The sequence below is a fragment of the Marmota flaviventris genome, chromosome 9, assembly GCF_047511675.1.
Source record: "Marmota flaviventris isolate mMarFla1 chromosome 9, mMarFla1.hap1, whole genome shotgun sequence".
Lineage (NCBI taxonomy): Eukaryota > Metazoa > Chordata > Mammalia > Rodentia > Sciuridae > Marmota > Marmota flaviventris.
The window spans coordinates 21,816,958-21,837,592 of record NC_092506.1 but is presented as its reverse complement, the minus strand read 5'-3'; the positions used below and the strand labels follow the sequence as shown (position 1 = coordinate 21,837,592).

The window sequence follows — 20,635 nt, the reverse complement described above, 5'->3', positions numbered from 1 at the left end:
TCTGCAGGGCACTCTGCTCCATGCAGTGGCTGCGACACTTGTGTTTTCACTTGGGACCTGCACACACGGGCTCATGTCTGTCTCTGTGTCTTAGGGTTGTTTCCAGGCTGCTTCAGCCGGGACCCACGCGGTGGGACCCCTGTCCCGCTGCGGAGGCCTCTGCCTCCTCCCTCCGCCTCCTCCAGGGCCCGGGAGCCTCCAAACAGGAAGCAGGGCCCTGGGCAGAGCTGAACCCCGTGAAGCACCCCACCAGGCAGTCATGGCTGCTACTCTTCTCCCCACAGGCGCACCTGGAGCCTGCTGGAACCCGCGCTCTGAGCCCGCCAGCAGAGCTGCTCTTAAAGAAGATTCTAGAAACACAGGCACGACCCTTAGAAGGCTTCCCAGCGCCATCTACCAGGTAAGGGACTCCGGCTTGTCAACAAGGGGTTTTATGCTACTTTTATTGCGGCTAAGTGTGACCACCAGCGGGGACCTCCATTCTCCGACACAGCCCCATTTCAGTCCCTGTTGGCAGGAGGGCCCAATGTTAAGGCTCTGAGCTCTAACAGACCTACGCTCAAATTTGGGAACCACCAGTGTGGCCCGGGACCTGTTCCTCAACCTCTCTGTGTCTCTTCTGACCCATTAGTCAAATTAGGAAGGAACCGCCTCAGCTCCTGGCTTTGTGTTTAGGATAATGGATAAAGGGCTGGGGTTGGGGCTCCGCCGTACAGAGCTCGCCTCACACGCACGAGGCCCTGGGTCCGAACCTCAGCACCACATAAACATAAGTAAAGTAAATAAAAGATATTGTGTTCAACTACAACTAAAAAATAAATATTAAAAAATAGAAAATAGATAAAAAGGGCTCAGCAGGCGAAGAACCCAAGAGCCCACGTTGCATTCCTGCGCACGTGGCAGTCCACCGTGCAGCATGGTCACATGGATGGCCTGCCCCCAGCTAGGATGTGGACTCCGCCTCTGCCTTGTTCGTGGTTGAACCCCAGCACAGGAAGCTGGCCCGCTAAGGGTTGACTGACTGACTGAGGTGTTTACCTGTGCTGTGCAGAGCCGTGAGAGCATCCTGGAGGTGCCTGGCCATCAGAGATTGTTCAGCCGTAACAAAAACCCAAATATCAGTTTCTTAAGCAACAGGGAGGGGAAATTTTTTCTAAGTAAAATCCCAAGTAAAGCGATTCTTTCACGGAAGCCACTGGGGCCCGGGTTCCTTCCGTCTACAGCTCCACCATTATTGTCCACGTGACCCACCGTGGTGTCCCCAACCTGGTCATCAGAGAGGGGACGTCAGCAGAGGAGGGGGTGCTGCCTTCTTCTAAGCTGATGCATTTGTCACATCCAATGGCCAGAATGTGGTCACTTGGTGCCCCTGCTGCATGGGAAGCTGGGAATGAGAGGCTTTGTGCTGGTGACCTCCTGGCCACGCACAGTCCGTGGAGAAGGGAGATGAATCCCGGCTCCTCTGCCTAGCAGGTGGGACGTTCCCTGGTTCTTTTTTCAATCTTCCATGTTCCTCCCCGGCACCAGTTTGTACCGTCACTGTCATTTTGCCTTGTCTAGATGGCTGGAGTCAACAGTGCACAGCCTTGAGACAGGCTTCTTTCGCCTAGAAATATGTATTTAAGGTTCCCTGTGTCTTTCTGGGTATGGCAGTTTGTTTTAAATTTTTTTTTTTATTTGGAACAAGTGTTTGAACCCAGGGGCTCTCACCCCTGAGTCTCACCCCCAGCCCTTTTTATTTTTATTTTCAGACAGGCTCTTGCCCAGTTGTTTAGGGCCTCACTAAGTTATTGAGGCTGGCCTCAAACTTGCAACCCTCCTGTCTCAGCCTCCTGAGTCTCTGGAATTACAGACATGCACCTCTGTGCCCTCCGATGACTTGTTTCTTTTTATTGTGGACAGCATTCCAACGCAGGCGCCACAGTCGTTCACGGGCTTGCTGATTGAAGGACCTATTAGCTGCTTCCAGTGTTTGGCAGTTCTGACCAGAGCTGCTGTAAACATTTGTTTGTAGCTTTTTGTGTGTGCGGACTGAAGTTTTCAGCTTATTTGAGCCACTGCTGCTGGACGGCACGACAGGACTACTCTTACCTTCATAAGAACCTGTGGCACTGTCTTCAGAGTGGCTGTCCCATTTTGCATTCCTATGTGAAAGCCTGGCTTTCACAGAATACATCTCCCTTCTCCACGGACTGTGCGTGGCCAGGAGGTCACCAGCACAAAGCCTCTCATTCCCAGCTTCCCATGCAGCAGGGGCACCAAGTGACCACATTCTGGCCATTGGATGTGACAAATGCATCACCTGTCCCCAGGCTGTGCTCGCTTTCCCAAAGGCTTACCCCAGAAAGCCCTTCTCCCTAGGGTCCTGTGCTTCTGAGTGCCACCCCATAGCACCTTTCCCTCCCTCTCTCCCTCTCAGCCATGAATGAGGCTTCCTGTGGCTGCACACCGTCACCAGCCATCGCTGCGGTCAGTTTGTGGCTTTCAGCCTGCTTCTAGGTGGACAATGGAGGGATCCCTGTTTTAAAGTTGATGCGGAAGGTCAGAGGTCCACTTCTCATGGCCTGCTTGACATCAGAGCCCATGGCTGTCCCACCACCCCCTGCAGCCTCTCCCCGTGGCTGGTTCTTCTGAGACTGAACCAGAGACCTGGGGTGGCCCCTCCTGCCCCAAGTTCATGAGTGGCTGGATTCCAGGACCCAATGAACATTCATGGTGTCGAGTCTGTCTCCTCCGAAGGTCCATGTTTGGGACAATAAGGAAAGGGACAGAATGAGTGGCTCTCAGTCAGGGTGCAGGGGTCTCACTAGTCACCCAAACAGCCTCCCAAGAGGGGCCCAGCAGCTGGGACAATGGATGGAGGCAAGCGCAGCTCAGCTGGCCCAGTACTGTCCCAGGGTCCAAGAGTCCCTCAGGTTCAGGTAAGCAAGGACCAGGGACGTCTCAGGAGACTGAGGCAGGAGGACCACAAATCCTGGGCAACTTAGGGAGACCCTGTCTCAAAATAGAGAAAACTTTTTTTTTAAAGGAAAAAGAAAATATACCTGATGAAAAAGTGAGAATTTCACAACATCAAAATTTGCCTGCAAAATGTCAAAGTACATTGTACAGCATAGGTGAATTATTGTCCGAGCCCTTTTGTCAAAAATTTGTAACTATGGGTGACAAAAATTCTCTGCATATTTCAAAATAGCTGGTTGACATAATTTTGAATGTTCCTGACATAAAGAAATGATAACTTCTGGGGTGATGAACTGATGAAGATGCCAACTGCCGGATCTGATCGTTCCGGGTTGTACACCGATATGTAGAACTATTATACCATCCAGAAATAAATAACATATTTCAAAAAACGAAGAGTCAAAGATGGGTCCTAAGATGGGGAGGGGAGGCACAGGCTGTGCAAGACGGCAGGTGCTGTGTCACTAGGAAGCAACGCCCAACGGGGTCAGTAAGACAGGTGACAGGTTGGTCTTTTCTTGGTGTCGAATAAATTGGCCATTTAGGGTCTGTTTACTGGTGTTGAGTCAGTGCTGAATTCAGGGCCTTTGCCCATTGGATGTGTCACACCACATCTGTGCCCCTGCTTCTCTCCCGTGGGCCTCAGTCCCCAGCGGACATCCCCGCGTGGCGGCACGACCGAGGCCCGCGGCTCCCAGGTCCAACCCCAGGCAGAAGGGGAGCAGCTTTTCCCCGGGAGTTCAACCACAGCCCCAGAGTCGAAGCTTATTGGCTGGTGTGGTCACATGATCGTCTCTGACCAATCATTGAAACCTGGAGGCTAATGTGCTGATTGGCGGACGAGGCTAGTGGGGCGTGGCTGGTGCCGATGGGGAGTGTCGTGGGGAATCTCTGGAATGCCGAGCGCGGAGGTTTCTCGGAGGGAAATCCAGGCGCTGTTCTCACCAGGACAAAGGAGTGCAGTGCGGGGCAGACGCCGAGCGCGCGGGAAGCAACGGGGGCTCCGACTTGTCCCTCTTCCCGTGGTTCATGCGACCCGGGTTGGCCTTCCTGGGACAGGTGCCTGATTTTGGGTGAATCTGGCATCTAAAAGCCTGACCTGGCTGGGGCGGAGCTGGGCAGCGCGCTTGCCTGGCCTGCTCTCCTGATCCCCAGCCCTGCAGAACAAAGGGGGGAGGAAAGAAGCCTGGCTTAAGAACACACCCGGCATCGCCTGTCCCCAGGTTGTGCCTCACTTCCCAAAGGCTTATCCCAGAAAGCCCTTCTCCCCGAGGGTCCTGCGCTCCCCAGCGCCACCCCATAGCACCTTTCCCTCCCTCTCTCCCTGCCGCCCCTTCACTGCGGGGTGTGTGTGGTGGGGGGACGATTTCTGCAGACTCTTTGGGGTTTACTTGGCTTAAATGGCCTCTCAGATAGGGGCCTTTCCCAGGCGACCAGCCCAGCAGTCCAGGGGAGAAGGGCGCTGTCCCCACTGGAGCTGGCCTGGCTGGTGCCCGCTGCCACAGGTCTGTTATGCATTTAGGGTGCGGCTTATTTCATTAGGGAAAAAAAAATGATTGCTTAGCAGAAAACGATGAAAAAAATAAATAAAAACAAAGCACAGCTTAGAACGCTGCTCCCAGGCAATGTGGCCACGTGCTTTTTAAAACCTGCCCCTTGCTTGGTTTGGGTTGACCACATCCCTTTTGGCCCTGCCCCAGGGCTCCTGCGCTGTCTCCACTGTGGACTCCGCAGGTCTGAGTCACCACTCAGATGCGGTCAGGGCCGCCCTGCCTTATATGGTGCGCTCAGCCTCCGGGTCCTGGAGGGATGGTTCCTGCCAGGGGACGCCCACTGCATGCCTGGCCCCGTTCACATGCTGGAAATTGTCAATGAGCGAATTGCAAAGGTTCCTGCCTCCAGGAGATCCCCGGAGAGCAGGACCTGCGTGTCTCCATCTCCTCCCCCGCCCAGGAGCTCCCTCAGCACGAGCCCCCCATGGGCAATGTTTATAAGTCAACTATTTTCCACAATTTCAAAAGCCCCCAGCTGCCTCTGACGCTGCAGAAGTAATAGAATGACTTGGTCCTCACCCTCTGGGACTTAGAGTCCTAAGATACTGGAGGCAGTGGCCCTGGGTACCTGGTCTGGGTGTGCAACACACACAGAGAAGTGGCAGTTTCCACTTCCTGTCCTTTCTCGTTCTTTCTGTTGCACTCCAGAAGCAACTTGGGCACCAGGGCTGAGAGCCCCCAGCCTGTTGCCAAGGGGCGCCGCCACCCAAATGAGGAACCAGGGGCTGGGGACAGAGATGTGAAGGAGGCTTGGGAACTCCAGGGGCTGGGGTAGGTAGTGATAAATCAGGGGACACAGCACGTGGGGACTGGGCTTTGGACACTGGTGGGGGGACAGTATGGGCGAGGATGTTGTGCGAAGTCCCAGGAGGCAAAGACTGTGCCAGGTGGGAGTGGATGCCCTGGCAGCCACTGTCCTTCCTGCAGCCTCCGGTTGACCACAGGGCTGTCTTCAAGGCAGCCTTCGACTAGAGCTTGGAGCTGAGCAGCGCCTCCTCTTCCTCTTCCTCTTCCTCCCAGGAAAGGAGGTGGGGGCGAGCCCGTTAGAAGAGATGGGAGATGCCCGAGGGACTTACAGAATCCTACGGCTTTTCAACTTTTCCATTTTACTTACAACATGGTGAGCAGCAGGCGTCGCAGCAGACCCCTGGGCACAGGGTTCCTTGTCCCAGCCATGCTAGAGTGACTTCGGCATACTATAGTTTGTCACTTGTCACATGAAGGGCGAGGTCCCTGCCAGCTTTAACCATCGTACTCCCAGTCAGACCTGGTTCGGTCCTAGCCCTGAGCCTCAGTTTTCTCACCTGTAAATTGGGGATAGCAATAGTCAACATCTCACAGAATTGAGGTAAAGATTAAACGGGAGAATTAAATAAGAAGAGGGATTAACGGGCACCTGTCAGAGCGCCAGCACTCAGGGGTAGCGAATGCTGCTGGTGCTGTTGAATTCGATGGCAGTTCTGTGACTCTGTAGGAGGCATCCCAGATGGTCACTGGTGTGTAGAGCCTATTGGTCCTTGTCCCAAAACACTTGGTGATCCCCAGCCCCTTCGTCTCCAAATAGACGTGGAACCGCCCAAACGGGGTCCTATTGAGTAGGACACCATGTGCCCTGCTATCAGGTCTGCAGCTGGACCCTGGGCCGTAAATCCCACCCCTGCACCCTGCAGCTTCTAGAGCTTTCCTTAGCCCCTTCTTGCCATCTGGGGCCGACGGCCTTGATAAAATGCTGGAGAACCCGCGTCAGTTGGGGGACCCAGGGGTGCATGGCCAGCGGTTCCCTCAGGCATTCTGAACGCTGAGTGCTCTGGAGAGGAGGGGGGCCTGCTGCAGTCTCCGGCGACGCCGTGGTGTTTCACGTGCACTCCTCGAAATGCACGCTTCCATCCTGAGTTACAACGAACTCAGCAAATTGGCAGGTGCCAGGGTCCCTCCCGTCCAGCCTGTGTTGGCCTTGCCTTTCCGGGGGGCTGTGGGCATCTCACCTTTTCTGATCCTCAGCATGGAGCGGGGCACCGCGGGTGGGGCTGTCAATCAGGGGTTGCTGAATGGACGGACAGATGAACGGGCTGTGCTACTCCATGCTTTCCAACCCTCAGCCAATTTGGCTGCAGACACCAATCTCTTGGTTTGTGTTCCTGTGACAATTTGATTTAGGCTCCGGGGGGTATCAGTAGTTTTCAGGTAGCAGAATGGACTCAGGACAGCGGCTTTGGAGCTTGTCGATTTCTGGGTCATTGCCGGAGGCAGCCTGGTGTGTGCTGATGGACAGGCGGCTGCCAGGCAGACGGAGTTCAAGCCCCCGCTCAAGGCAGGATGACCTTGGGCGTGTTATCTAGTCTCCTGCAGTTTATTCTTTCATCTAGGAGATGGCAGCACTAATAGCATCCAGCTCATGGAACTTGATGAGCTTTAAATTAAATAATGGGTGCTAAGCCATGTCGCAGCGCTCCGGGCCCAGGCTGCCGCTCAGGAAAGAATGGAGATGGTCTATTTAATGGCCCCCCGTAAGCTATCTGTTGCATAAACTTCTCTCTTGCAAATGGAGTTTGGCTGATTGCTTTGCCGTTTTAAGACAAAAATTATTTTGGAAAGTTATTACCAGACTAATACATGTTCTTTAAAAATTCAAATGATCTGGAAGGATTTAGATTACAAAACAAATGCCCCCACCACCTGCCAACTCCATCTCTCCCTCGACACCACCCCCCAAGAGGTCTTTGTCGCCCCAAGACAAACTCCAACTGGGAGACTTTTTTTAAATTTATTTTTCTTCCTCCTTAAGGGTAGGAGACAGGTGCTCAGTCAAGAAGGGACAGGAGCCTGGTGGCTGTTGCAGCATATTGCTGACCAGACCAGAAGTCTTAAGGCTGGTACCCAAGTGGTCCCATGGGACCAGGGACAGCCTGGCTTCTGGCAACTTTAGCTCTGTGTCCTGAGGGTCTCCAGTGCTCTCTGAGATACCAGAGGACCATGGAGGGGGTGGCCCAAGCTGAGCTGTACTCAGGCCATGCGGGGAGTGCCAAGCTCGCTCGTCAGACACTGGCCACATGCCAGCCCCTCTCTGTCACAGTGTCCCAGGGTTCCGTGCAGCCCCAGCCTCCTGGATCCTGGTAGGTGACATTGGAGAGGGGGCCTCCTGTCCCCACAGATCTCACAGAAGCCTTGGTGGCCTTGTGTGATCCAAACCTTTGGGAAGGGCTCTTGGACTTCAGACCCCACAGGACCCCAGACAGGCTCCTCTGCCACCTGGGGTAGGTCAAGGCAGAGGGTCAGCAGCTGTTTCTGTGCCAACCAGGGCACAGCCTGGCCTCTGGTCACACAGGCCATGAGTTTGGGCCCCGGACCCCAGCTGCTCTCCTCCTATATCTCAAAGTCTCCCCGTGACCTTGGGAGGGCTGTTCTGGGAACAGGGTGCCTGAGCTTCTGATGTGGGTCCCCTCAAATCCCATTCTCTTACTAATCTCCAGAGACACTCTCTGAAGTTTCCAGAGCCCGGAGGGTGGACGGGCCATCGTCCTAGGCCCAGCTCCTCTATCCAGCCACGGGAACCAGCAACCCCCAGGGATGGGACCAAAGGCTCGCCACCATCTCAGGAAAGGGGACACAGACCACCAAACATGGTTCTCAGAGCAGCGGCTGAGGCTCCTGGGAACGTGTTGAAATGCTGATTCCCAGGAGCCCCCCCCCCCACCTGCAGGGCAGGAACTTGGAGGGTGGGTTTTGACAAGCCCCCCAGGAGATGCTGGTGGCTGCTGGAATCTGAGAACCACCAGGACAAAGGCAGGCGACACTGTGTCTCACACACTGCGCAGCCCCGTGGGGGGGAGGGAGCCCACGCTGGGAAGGGGGCTGGGAAGGGGGAGGTGCGGGGGGCTGTGCTCCTGAGTGACTTAGAGGTAGACAAAGGCGGCTGTGTGTGCGCCGGGGAGGGGGGGATTCCTGGCAGGGGGATCCGTCGTGCAAAGTCCCGGGGGCATGATAGAGCAGAGGAATTCCAGGAGCCCCGAGTGGTGCCGTGGTGCCCGGTGGACTGAGAAGTGGGCGAGGGGGAGGAGGGGGTGATAAATAGGCCTTTGTGCTGTGAATTCCCCATGAAAGGGTGTCTGCAGAGGAGGGGCAGCCCTCTCCTGGCCCTGCCCGGGACGATGGTGGGGCAGGGACGGTGGCTGCAGGTGAACCACAGAGGGCTCATTGAGGGACAGAACCAGTTGCAGTCACTGTAAGGCCCAGCAGGGGACGGGCATCTTCTGGGGAGCAGGCTGAGCTCCGAGTGGGGGCGGGGAGAAGGCAGGCTGCCCGCAGATACCCTGGGTCACCAGGAGCCCCGCCCTGTTGCTAGATGACCCCTCAAGGGAGCTGATGAAGGATGGCGCCCTGGTGTCCTCTGCTGTCCCTCTTTGTGGGAAGCCTTCAGTGGTCTCCAGCACATGACTTCCGCCCCCAGGGTCCCCTTCCTTTCTTTGGGGTGTAGGAGACTAAGATACCAGCTGCGTTTAGAGTCCTGGGCCTGGTATGGAGGCCCCCAGAAGTGCACCCCACTCCAGAGACCAGGTCGAGGTCGGAGGGGCCGGAGGTGAAGTTGGGGTGTAGGTGCGGGGGTGTAGGTGCGGGTGTGGTCAAGAGGCCCGGCCTGCCCACCTGGGCCTGGCTTGGGGGTCCTATGGAGAGGAGGCAGCAAAGGAAGCCCCAGCCCAGCCCAGCCCGGCCCCTTCCTGGGGGACCCCAGCCTTCCGCCCCGGCTCCTGGGGACACGCAGGCACATCGGGGAGTGGGGGAGGGGAGGGCTCTTCCAGAACCAGGGCTGCCGTTTTGCAGGGGCCTCCAAAGAGCCCAGCCTTGTTGAGTCCTGCCAGCAGCAGGGCCCAGGAAACTGCCTCAGAGCCTGGACCCCAGGGGACCCTGCCCTGCCCAGTAGGGAGGGGCAGAGATGAGCGGGCCCTGGCTAGGGCCAGGCAGGACCCGAGGGCCTGGAGGGCAGCACCTGGGAACGGCGCGCCTGCATCCTGGCCCCGCTGCTGCTCAGGTGTGGCTGGGGTGCCCTCTCCTGGAGCTGCCCCGGCCTGTGTGTATCCAGATGTCACGTTGTCCCCGACCAGAAATCAGGGCTGATTTGTGGCAAGCACTCGGAGGAGCTGCGGTTCCAGCTGAAGAGGTGCCAGCCAGGCCCGGCCACCAGGTCCCCGCCCCCGGATGGCTCAGGCCTTTCTCTCCCACTTGATTGAATACTGGAGACGATCCGCAGGGACTTGTGGCCTCACAGACGACCTGGACCAGGAGGGGTTTCGAGGTCATCTGCCTTGACTCCCGGGAGGGGGTCCTTTAGCCTCTGATGCGGAGCTTTAGTGATGGGAGCTCGCGACCAACCGGGAGAGCAGTTGCTTGGCTACTCCCTTGTTTGGCACGGGCCCTGGGTTCAAGCCCTCCCCTCCCACTCGCTGGGCGTCCTGAGGCCAGTGACTTACTTTCCAGAGCTTTGGCACACACCTGTCATCCAGGAGGATCTCAAGTTCAAGGCCAGCCTCAGCAACTGAGCAAGACTCTGTCACAAAAGAAAACATGAAAAAGGGCTGGGGATGTCACCCAGTGGTAGAGCGCCTCTGTGTTCAACCCCCAGTATTAAAAACACAACAACAACAACAAAAACAGCAGCAGTGAACTTTGACCTCGTGGACCCAGGCCTGGTGACCTTGATCTTAGTGACTTCCTATGGGGCGTGGACACTACCCCCACCTTGCACTGACCCTTCCAGAGTCCAGTTCTGTTGCTACCGTTTCTGGGGTTTTTAGAAACAGCTTTGGAGAGGAAGGATTCACACACCGCAGAAGCCACTTGTTCCGGATACGATCCCGTAGTTTGTAGTCAATTTAGAAAGTTGCACAACCATCTCTACAGTCTGCTTCTAGAATAGTCCCATTACCCTCGAAAGAAATCTGGTGCCTATTTGCCTCCCGGCCCTGGCCCCAGCCCGGCAGCCACCAGCATGCTCTCTATCTCTGTAGCTGCCTTTGGGGGGACACTATACGCCCGGAACTGTGCACCGTGTGTGGGCTCCTGTTGATGGCGGGCTGCTGGAGGGGCGGAGACTGTCCCCTCCACGGCTGCCCGTCTCCCCACAGCCTGCCCAGGCCCAGTCCTAAGCGCGTGCTGTAGGTGCAGGAAGGAATCCTCTGTCCCCCTCCCACGCCTGGAGCCTCCCACGCCTGCTCAAATGCGTCCTGCGCCAGGCGGCTCCCTGTCTATCACAGACCCAAGGAGCTCGGGTGGTGGCATGCTGAGGGCCAAGCCTATGGGTGTCAGGTGATCTTTGGTTCCATCCTCTGGGGTGGAATCTCAGGGAGGTTAAGACGCTCACCCCTAGCCACACAGAGGGAGCCAGGATTTACAGCCTGGGTCTCGGGATTTCACGTCCACCCTTTAACACCTGTACTTCATTTCCCCTGCTCTGGGGAACCGCTTGTCTTGGTATTGGGATGAATTCCTCCTGTAAGTCCCACCATTTTCAGACCACGAACCTGGAGGGGGAACAGGGAGACGTCCTGGAGGAGACCCCGTCTGAGCTGGACTTAGAGATGAGAAGGACAATGGGGAGGGTTCCCAGGCTTCTGTGGGCTGCCCTCTCTTAAGTGCTTCATGGCTCCTCCTCGAGGCTGGAGTAGATGCCGAGGTATCTGCCCCACCGCGGCCTCCATCAGCTCGGGCTGGGGCCATGAACAATGAACATGCATCTCCCACAATTCTGGAGGCGGACGGTCCAATATCAGGCTGCCAGCATGGACTGGTTCATGCGGAGGTCTCCTGTTGTATCCTCTGTGGTGCAGAAGGAGAGGAAGCAGGCCCTGGGCCTCTTCTCAGGAGGGCGCTAATCCTGTCCTGAGGGCCCCACCCTCCCAGCCGCATCACCTCCCACCTCCCGATACCGTCACGTTGGAGGCCAGTGTCTGGACCACGTGGACTTGGGGAGACAGCATTCACTCCAGCCCTGACCCCCATGCGTGCGTGGAGCTCAGCAGTGCCAGGCTGCCTCCAGGGCAGGGAGGCCAGCACCTTGCCCGAGAACCCCTTCCCTTGTGGAGCTGCTCTGACTCTGTGACCCGGGGGACCACAGGATGCAGCCAGCCCCTCTGCCCACCCCCACCTTCAAGATGCTGAGCCGGAGGCCCGCCCTGTAGGAGCCTGGATGTCTGAGCCATTCCTCCTGGTGGGGACGGACTGTACGGGGTGCCTAGCCCCAGGGCAGGGGGACACCTGCCTCGGATGCCCCCCCCAGGACCTTGGACTTGGAGGCAGGATCAGGGGTGTGGCTAAGAGCCACTCACCGCTCCTCACACAAGCTTTTCTCTGTGCTGCATAGAGAGAAGGAGGACAGAGAGAGAGAGAGCGAGGACAGAGAGAGAGAGGGAGAACAGAGAGAGAGAATTCTTATCATGACACTGACTCTGTCAGGTGAAGGGCTCCTCCCCATGACCGTGACCTCCTGAAAGGCCCAGGCAGTCACACTGAGGGTTAGGGCTTCAACACATGAATTTGGGAAGTGAGTCCATTCAGTCTGCAACACGAACCACCTCACAGGGTCGCCACAAGGGTAGAATCAATGTGTTCAAGACGCTGAGAGCAGGGCCCAGCACGTGGTCAGTGCTATATTAATGTCTGTTGTTATAGGAGCGTTTAGTACTGAATGCAACCCGTCGGAGGATCCTTTTCCATCTTTGCTGTGAGTCTAGACTCTATGAAAGCCTCATAAATACATACATTATTTAATAATAGCAGATATTTATATTGTGCTCTCCAGATGCCAAGCCCTGTCTTAATGCTTTCTATAACTCATACCAGCCTTAAGTGGTAGCTGCCCTTAGCATCCCAAGACGAGGAAACTGAGACCCAGAGAGGTGCAGTAACTTGCCTAAGGTCACACAGCCATCAGGTTCCTAGGGAGTTAATAGCATGTAGTTATTTATTTACCAAGTGCCACCTTCCGGGCTGGGCACACTCCTCCAGAAGTTTGTCTTGGGGACAAACCCATGACCAGGCAGTGGGAGCATTTATGGCAGAGTGTGCTCATGGGGCAGCCGGGGAGCTGTCGTGGAATTCATGATGCCTGTGGCTGTGGCACCCATGAGGTGCCACCAGGGAGGGGCCCCTGGAAACAGACTTTTCAGCTGGGGTCGGAAGAGGACAGGAGAACAGCTTGAAGGAGGGGCTGGGGCAGAGGGCGCACAGCCTGGGTTGCTGGCGTGTCCTAGCCGGCCACCGTCCTTCCAGCTGTCACGGTCCTGCGGCAGGACAGGACTCCACACGCCCAGCGCCCTGTGGCCACCTGGGCGTTCACTATTGGCTCAGGGGGTTTATAGAAGCCCTGAATTTCCTGTGGCACCCCAGGGCCCTGAGTGGTCTTGGAGGCTGGCCCAGGGACCCTGGCTACGTGGGGTACTGTGGTGGCCTCAGGGGGCTCCATGGTCCCTACCTTATTCTTATGGTGGCAAAAGGAGGAGCGTTCAGACTCTCAGAGACACGACCCCTTGTCTGGGGAAGGAGAGCCGCTGGAGGAGACTGTGCCCCGGCGGACCTCAGGCTGCAGCAGGAGGAGGGCTGGTGGGCAGCAGGGCCCCGCAGGCCTGGGGAGCCGGGAGGGTGGACTCCGTGCTTGATTTCTTTTCTGGAAAGCTGAAAATTAGCCGCCTTGGGGACGTCCATGCGGACCGCTGTCCTGACTCGCAGGGAAGAGACAGCTGTGCCTGTTGCCTGGATACGGAGGCACCCGCCTCCTGGCAGCCCCTGGAGTGGAGTACGGGCCGAGCCCAGCTGGCACACCTGCCCAGGGCCATGGGGCTCCTCTGGGCTGGGCCTTCCCGGGCTGGCCCAGCCGGATCCACCCGGCCACTGTGCCGGGCCAGCTGGGTGACTTGCCTGTCCCAGCCTGGAGGTGACACTGCCCCCTGCAGTTCGGTGCCCAGGGTGGGCCAGGAAGGTGGGGAGCCCTGGACCAAGCGGAGCACCTGTGCCCCACCCCCAGCCGCATGCCTGAGAGAAGCCGCAGCACCAAGCCTCGGTTTCCCCATCTGTAAAAGGGGAGCGGACCTCGCCCAGCGCAGGCACAGGGAGGTTCCCTGGTTCCCCTCCACGCGGGCTGGGGGCGGGGGTCCCAGCTGGGGGGAGGGCGGATTCCAAGAGGAAGCCCCTCCGCATGTTTGCCCCTAAGAGACGCCTCCCCTCAGCCTGGGAAGGCAGAGTGAGTGCCACCTGGGCCACCGCTGCGCAGGGGGCTCCGTGCTCACAGCCCGCGACCCGGGGGCACTGATCACCTGACCACCTTGTCCCCAGGTCTCCTTCTAGAAGCCCCCACGGCAGAAAGAGGACACTGAGGAACGGGGCCAGCCAGAGAACTGACTGCGTGCCTGCCCCCGGTGGGCTGGGGTGGGGACATCGCTGTCCTTGGGCCTCTGTCTGGTGGGACCGGCCTTCTTAGCAGCTACCGGGGGCGGATGTGAGGAGGACAGGAGCCCGGGCTGGCTGCTCCTAGATGCATTTGAGGGGGAGCCGGGGACCCCCTGGAGCTGGGCCTCCCTTAGAGGCCTTGTTTCCAGAGCTGCTCAGGGGGAGGGTCAGGGCCTCTGGTCAGAACAAGACTCGGTTCTGCCCACTCAGTCAGCCCTGATGGCGCCCTCTGGCCAGGAGGGGGAAAGGGACCTGCCACCTCCCTCCAGGTGGCCAGGAACCTCAACTCCCACCTGCCCCCGCCCAGATGGCTGCACGGCCACCCGGTCCACAGAGCCTGGCTCTCACCGTGGGCTGGGGCTGCAGGGACCCTGGGCACCCTCATCCACAGCGCCTGGCGGCACCGTCATCTCACAACCCAGAGAGCTGCCTGGGGGGGCTCACCACCCCACGTGGGCCTGGGCTTGAGCCCCCCAGGATTTCCAGCTCTTGAGCTGATGTCCCATCAAGTGGGACTGAGCCTGGTCACCTCCGAGCTGTGGTTCCGGGAACCTCCCGAGCTCTGTGCAACTCTCTGTGACGAGGACCCTGCCGAGGAAGCCTTCTGGAGACAGGGCGCTCAGGCACGGGGGACACTGTGCCAGGGCCACAGCCGGTCAGGGACAGGCCGAGAGACAGAGCCAGGCCTCCGTCCCACCAGTGAGGGAGGCCCCGCCTGGACACTCGGCCCAGGCCTGCGCTCCAGAGGGAGGAAGGACCCCCTGCTGCCTGCCCCCGCCCCAGGGGACAGCAACCAGCCCCCCTGGGTCATTCCTGCGACAATAAAGAGGCAGGCGCTGGCTCCAGGGAACAGGGTTGGAGCATCCATGATGCAGCACCAACCTCTGGCCTCATCACTGTCCCAGGAGGCACTGGGTTCCAGTGTGGCTTTGCCAGTCATGGCCTCGCTGTGTGGCCTGGGGAGATGGCAGCCCCTCTCTGGACCTGGTCTTCTTATCTCTGAGATGATGCATTGCAACTGGACAAAAGGGACCCCTGCCTGCAGCCACCACAGGCGGAGACATCAAGCTGGGCCTTGAGGCGCGAGAAGTCCTCCATGGGGACATAGGGGACAGGCATTCCAGGCCCAGGGTGAGGGTCAGGGCCTGTGGTTCAGTTGTGGTACCCGAAACACATGCAGCCTAAGAATGGGGGCTTAGGTGACCCTCGTTATAATGACATGATAATACACATTCTTGTTTAAAAGGATAGAAGTCACCCAAGGAATACGAGCCACCCCCACCCCCGCCCGTGAGCTAACCTGGGGTACGGCTTCAGCGCTTTTGGTTGGTGATGCTTTTGTGGATTTTTTGGTTGTTTTTTTTTTTTTTTTTTTTTTTTTGGTGCCAGGGATTGGACCCGGGGACACTTGACCTCTGAGCCACACCCCAGCCCTTTTTATTGGCATTTTTGATCCAGGGTCTCACTAAGTTGCTCAGGGCCTCGCTAAGTTGCTGAGGCTGCCTTCAAACTTGTGATCCTCCTGCCCCAGCCTCCCGAGTCACTGGGATCACAGGCGTGTGCCGCCACGGCTGGCTTTAGCCCCTTTTAATAAGAGTAGGAAGATGGATCTTAGGACCACTGACGCGCAGCCCCCACTCCAGGCCGACAGGGAAGAACACAGGCCTGTCTCTGGCTGCAGGGCTGGGCCGGGCCCTGGACAGATGGCAGGGATCCTGGGGAGGGGCTGGCAGGGTCACAGGGCAGGGGCAGGGCCACTGGGCAGGCACAGGGGAGCCTTGGCGCCTCCTCCCAGGCCTCCAGAGTCTGTAGAGGGGCTGCCAGACAGGGGGGCTGCTCAGCCCCTGCGGCGGGAGGCCCTGGGGGAGGGTCTTTGTGAGCATGACTGAGGCCTTTGGGAAGGACCCCTCCTGGCCACTCCCAGGCAGAAGGGGCCATCCCGCCACCAAGCTGCTTGGGGCCTCGTAATGGCTTGATTGTGGTTCCCTAAGCTGTCCGGCTGCCAGTGTGGCATCTGGGAGGGGCCTGCCTGGTGACACTGAAGTCACAGCTGTGCTGGTGCCAGTCCTGGGGCGCTGCCTGTAAACTGTGGTTCCGTTAATGGCCATTGGCCAGGAAGGGGACCCGGTGGCCCGGGAAGGTCGTCTGAGCCATGTTGTCATGGAGGGGACTGTCCCCAGTCATTCAGGGGAAGAGGCCCAGGTCCCAGGCTCCGGATCTCCGTTATTGCTCTGCTCCTGACCCCAGTCTCCCAGCCTGACGCCCCAAATCCCCCAGAAGACTCACCCTGCACCCTCAGACTGTCTTCCTGGGCATCGGGGGGCTCTGGGGAACCCCAGGGTCTGGGGCCGTGGGTGGGGAGAGAGCAGGGGTCTCAGCGACACCATCCCCCGCCCCGGGGAAGGAGTCTGCTCACCGCAATTATGAGGTTGGGGATTCCCAGGCCGCCTAATTAGTGCTAATAGAGCGCGCAGCGGGAGGGTGGACGGCTTTGTTTGCTCTTCAAGATCAGACACTTGCTGGGGCGGAGCTCAGTGGAAGAGCGCCCGGTGGCCTAGGCCAGGCCCGGGCTCTGTCCCCAACGCTGCAAACAGAAAAGGCCTGCTTTTGGGTGACCTTTGGGTGTCACGCAGCTGGGTCCTCTTTGCTCATCTCCCTGCTCCTCCGTCCTGTACCCTGTGGTGGGACATGCAGGTTGAGCATGTCCCACACATCCCCTGTCCCCTGGGTACTCACACACAGACTTCAAGTCCGTCCATCCTGGATTAAGACGCCCCATCGCAAACCAAGCAGCCTTTCAGCCACCCCCCAGACAGCCCCCACCCGGCCACAATGCCATCAGAGGCCCTCCCGCCCCGCCCCGCGCCTGGTCCCCAAGTGACACGGGTGGCCAGGCCCAGGGGAGGGTGGAGAAGCCGACTGAGGCTCATGTCCCCGGGTGTGCCCACCGGACTCCCTCCACACTCTGAGGGGCCACAAGATGGGCCTCTGTAGGGCTAGGGAGGCTCCCTGCTCTCTGGGTCCCCGCTGTCCTGGTGTGGGGGAGGGGCTTCCTTTGGCCCCTGCAGGAAGGAAGGAGGTAACGTGCTGTTGGAAGGGACATTCATGACATAAAGCTGGCTGTGAGTCTGCGCTGGGGACTCTGCACAGGATGGCGCTTTTTAAACTGAGGGTGGGTACCCACACGGCCTGGGGTCCTTCTCCCCAAACCAGAGGATCCAGAGCTCAGGATTAGCCCTGTGCATCCCATGGGAATGCCTGTGCTCTTAGAGATCTGGGAAGATGGCTCCTTATTTTCATTAGAAAACTGTGGAGGTATTTTGAGGTAAAACACAGATTTTTTTTTTTTTTTTTGTGGGAATGTGTCAGAAAAAATAGATCTGCAGGCAGTTTTGCTCTCCTGGTCTCTTCTCAGATTTCCAGGAATCTGGAGGGAAGGTGTTTCCCTCCATAGCCATTATAGGCACCAAGGAAGGAGAGCGTGTGAGGTTCTGTGTCACCAGACAATGGCCCAGCCACTTCCATGCTGTGTGACATTGGGTAACACACTGAACTTCTCTGGTGCACAAGGTAATGATACCTCCCAGGGCTAATTTCGAGGGGCCCCACATTGGTACAATGCCGGGCAGAAAGGGGGTCAGATCATGGTGGGTCTTCGAAGCTATTGTAGGACTTGGTAGGAGATCAGTAATGACATGGAGAGGGACAAGAAGCAGCCCCTAGGCGGGGTCCTGGGCTCTTGGCACCAGGCAGGGGCTGGCTCCTCCCCAGCTCTCTGTCCTCCCTTCCCGATGGCTGAGGACGGTTCTGGCCCAGGGAACCTGACCTCGCTGTCCCGAGGAGAGGCTGGAAAGGCTGGCCCCTAGAGGGAGGGGCTGCCGGGCTTTCTGGAAAACTGGCCCTCACCAGCCTGACCCTCCGTGACGGTCTCCGACCAGAACTGCCACCCACGGGCCCCGGACAGTGCCTCCCAGGGGTCCCCCACAGCCCTGCAGGCCTTCCTCCCGGTCAACCCCAAGGTGCCGGCGATGGGCAGGTCCCCTGGCCCAGGAGGCCTCGGCCCACGCCCAGGTCCTGTCTGCTGGCTCGGGCTCTGGGTAAGCCACTTCCTTCCTGTGAGCAGTCCCCATGACCTTGTCCCAAGCTGCCACCCTGGGGAGGGGGTGTTGCTCCCAGGGACCTCAGTCCCCTATCTGCAATGCTGGGAAGGTGGCAGGAGACTGTCACACAGAAGGTCCCCTGCTATGGCAACCACTTGGTGGCCTGGCCTGGGAGTCACCTCTGGGCCACACGTCAAACACCAGGGATCTTCAGAGCAGGCTGTGGGCCAGGGCCTCGGAGCTGCCATCTGCTGGACTCAGGGACCCCTGTGTCCCCCTGAGTGCAGACATTCTCTAGATGGGGAAGTGACTGGTTCCATGGAGTCCCAGCCACCAGGCGACGCCACTCCCCTCTGAGTGGGGTGTGGACAGCAGCCCCCACCATCATCTAGGGATCCAGAGGGCTGCACAGAAAGGCCCGTCCAGCAGGCGGGGACACTAGCTGAGGGTCTTTCTGCAGCAGGCCCTGGGCTCCTGTTGGCCCAGAGACAGGGGCGTCGTCGGACCCTAGTTACAGGCCTGGACTCTGCCGGGGTTCAAATCTCAGCTCTGCTCCTGCCTGGCCGTGCGACCTTGGCGGGTGTGTCAGTCAGCTGTGCGTGACTGTAGCGAAACACCTGAGGCAGGCTGCTCTGAAGAAAAAGAGCCCATTCAGCTCACAGTTCTGGAGGTTCCTGGCAGGCAGCTGTGTGGGCTCAGTCCTGGTGAGGGCCCCCTTGGCTGTGTCACACCATGGCAGAGGGCGATGGCAGGAGCAAGGAGTCACAGCTCAAACAGGAAGCCTGAGAGGACTCACAGGCCAGACCCAGATGTCCTCACAACTGGCTCTCCAGGGACCACCTTCGGTCCCAAAGCTGGCACAGGCCCTACCTCTTAAAGGGCCCAGCACCTCCCTCCTCCTTGCCGAGGACCAAGCCTCCCTGGGGGAGAAGCCTCCTTGGGGAACCCTGGGGGACAAACCGCACCCCAGCCAGGGCAGCCTGAGCCTCAGTTTTCAAGACTGAAGATGGGGTGCTGACGGCAGCGCCTGTGGGGGCTGAGGAGAGCCACGTCTGTCATGGCAGAATCACAAACTGCTGCTGTATTGGTTGGTTTCTGGAACTGCTGTCCTGGTGAGCTGGTCCCGAGGCCCCGGCTACTCAGACCCGGCCACCCTCTGACTCTCCAAGCTGCTCCAGAGGACAGTCCCCTGCAGAAGCAGAGGACAGGGGTGGCCTCATGTGGGGACGGAGCTCCCCGGGGAGGAGGGAGTCCTCTGAGCTTCGGTGATGACGTCAGGAAACGCACACACACTCAGAGACTGTGACCCTGACGGGGTGAGGGAACCGGCCAGGCCCGGGCACCGCGGGCTCCACCGCCCCCAAGTCTCCACCCTGGTCAGGCTTCACCCCCCGGGACCGCCCGCCAGGGCTCCCAGGAGGGAGGGGGCCGGAGGATTCCCACCGGGCCTCAGCTTCGGTTCAAGTTCAAGTTCACCTCATTGGCACGTTGACCCGAGGAGGCCAGGAGGAGGCCTGTTCCTGAGACTCTCTTCTCCAGTAACGTCCGCTATTCAGAACCATGCGCCCAGAGGAGGTGCTCGGTGGGGAAAGGACCTCAGCAAGACGCGGGGTCACCTTCCAAACTGTCGCGCTAACCACAGTGGACCCCGGCCTTGGGTGGACACGGCCCAGCTCTGCATAAGTAGTCAGAGCTGCCGTTGGCCCTGAGCCACCTTGTGGGGGCTCACTCTCGAAGTAGCCCAGGGTCACATACACAGGGCCCAGGGGTGGGGCCCGGCCAGGCCAGGCCAGCCTGTGCTCAGGCCTCTCCCGCCCGGCTCCCCGCCCCCACGGGAACCCACGTCCATGTGGTCCCTGGAAAGCCCCGCCTGTCCCTGGAACCTGGGGTCTTCCTCTTCCTTAATTAACTAACGGGCAGGGGAAATGAAACACCTCCCCCCTCCTCCTCCCAGCAAGAGGCTCCCGCAGTCCTGAGGCCACCTGAGCCGGTGGCTTTGCCCAGCGACGCCCACATGCAGAGCCTCTAAATTAAAGGTGGTCACCTCCCTCTGGGGGTCACAGTCCCAGGGCAGGGCTGAGGCGTTTATAGGTACAGGCCTCCATGCCCAGCTGAGCCGGCAGGCCACCTCCCCCAGCCAGGAAATGGCCAGAGTCTGTGCGTGTGTGTTGGGGGGCGGGCGGGGGGACTAAGTGTCCAGAGGGGAGGGAGAACCTGGCCGCAGCCCCAGTGCTTCCTGATGAATGAGGACCACAGCTCCGCTCCTCCAGGGCGTGTCCTGTTCTGGCCTGCGGCCTCCTCGCACACTCACAGTGACCTGTGAGATTCCAGAGTGCGCTGAGGCCGAGGCCACACGTCCAGCAAGGGGGAGAAGATCCCCTGGATCTCAGCTCTGTCCCTTCCTGTCCACACAAAGAGGGGAAGGGGTCCCCCACCCTCCAGCCCCAGGGGGCGTCCGAAAGAAGGGTCCTTACTACCAGGGGGCCACAGGCTGCAGCCTGCAGGCACATCCTGTGGTTTGGGGACAAGGCTGTCCTGTCCCAGAGCCACACGGCTGCTTTCCGGCACCCGGGGCTCTGAGCCCCA

At 59.0% G+C, this 20,635-nt stretch overlaps 1 protein-coding gene across 4 annotated transcripts in view; it reads left to right on the top strand.

The window, feature by feature from the left end:
• Positions 1–20,635, top strand: part of Tspan18 (tetraspanin 18) — a 147,922-nt gene that overhangs the window by 96,999 nt on the left and 30,288 nt on the right. For all 4 annotated transcript variants that reach the window (XM_071616285.1, XM_027936372.2, XM_071616283.1 and 1 more), the window contains exon 3: positions 285–400. The gene's annotated coding sequence lies outside the window, so the exon portion shown is untranslated. The remainder of the gene's footprint in view (positions 1–284; positions 401–20,635) is intronic.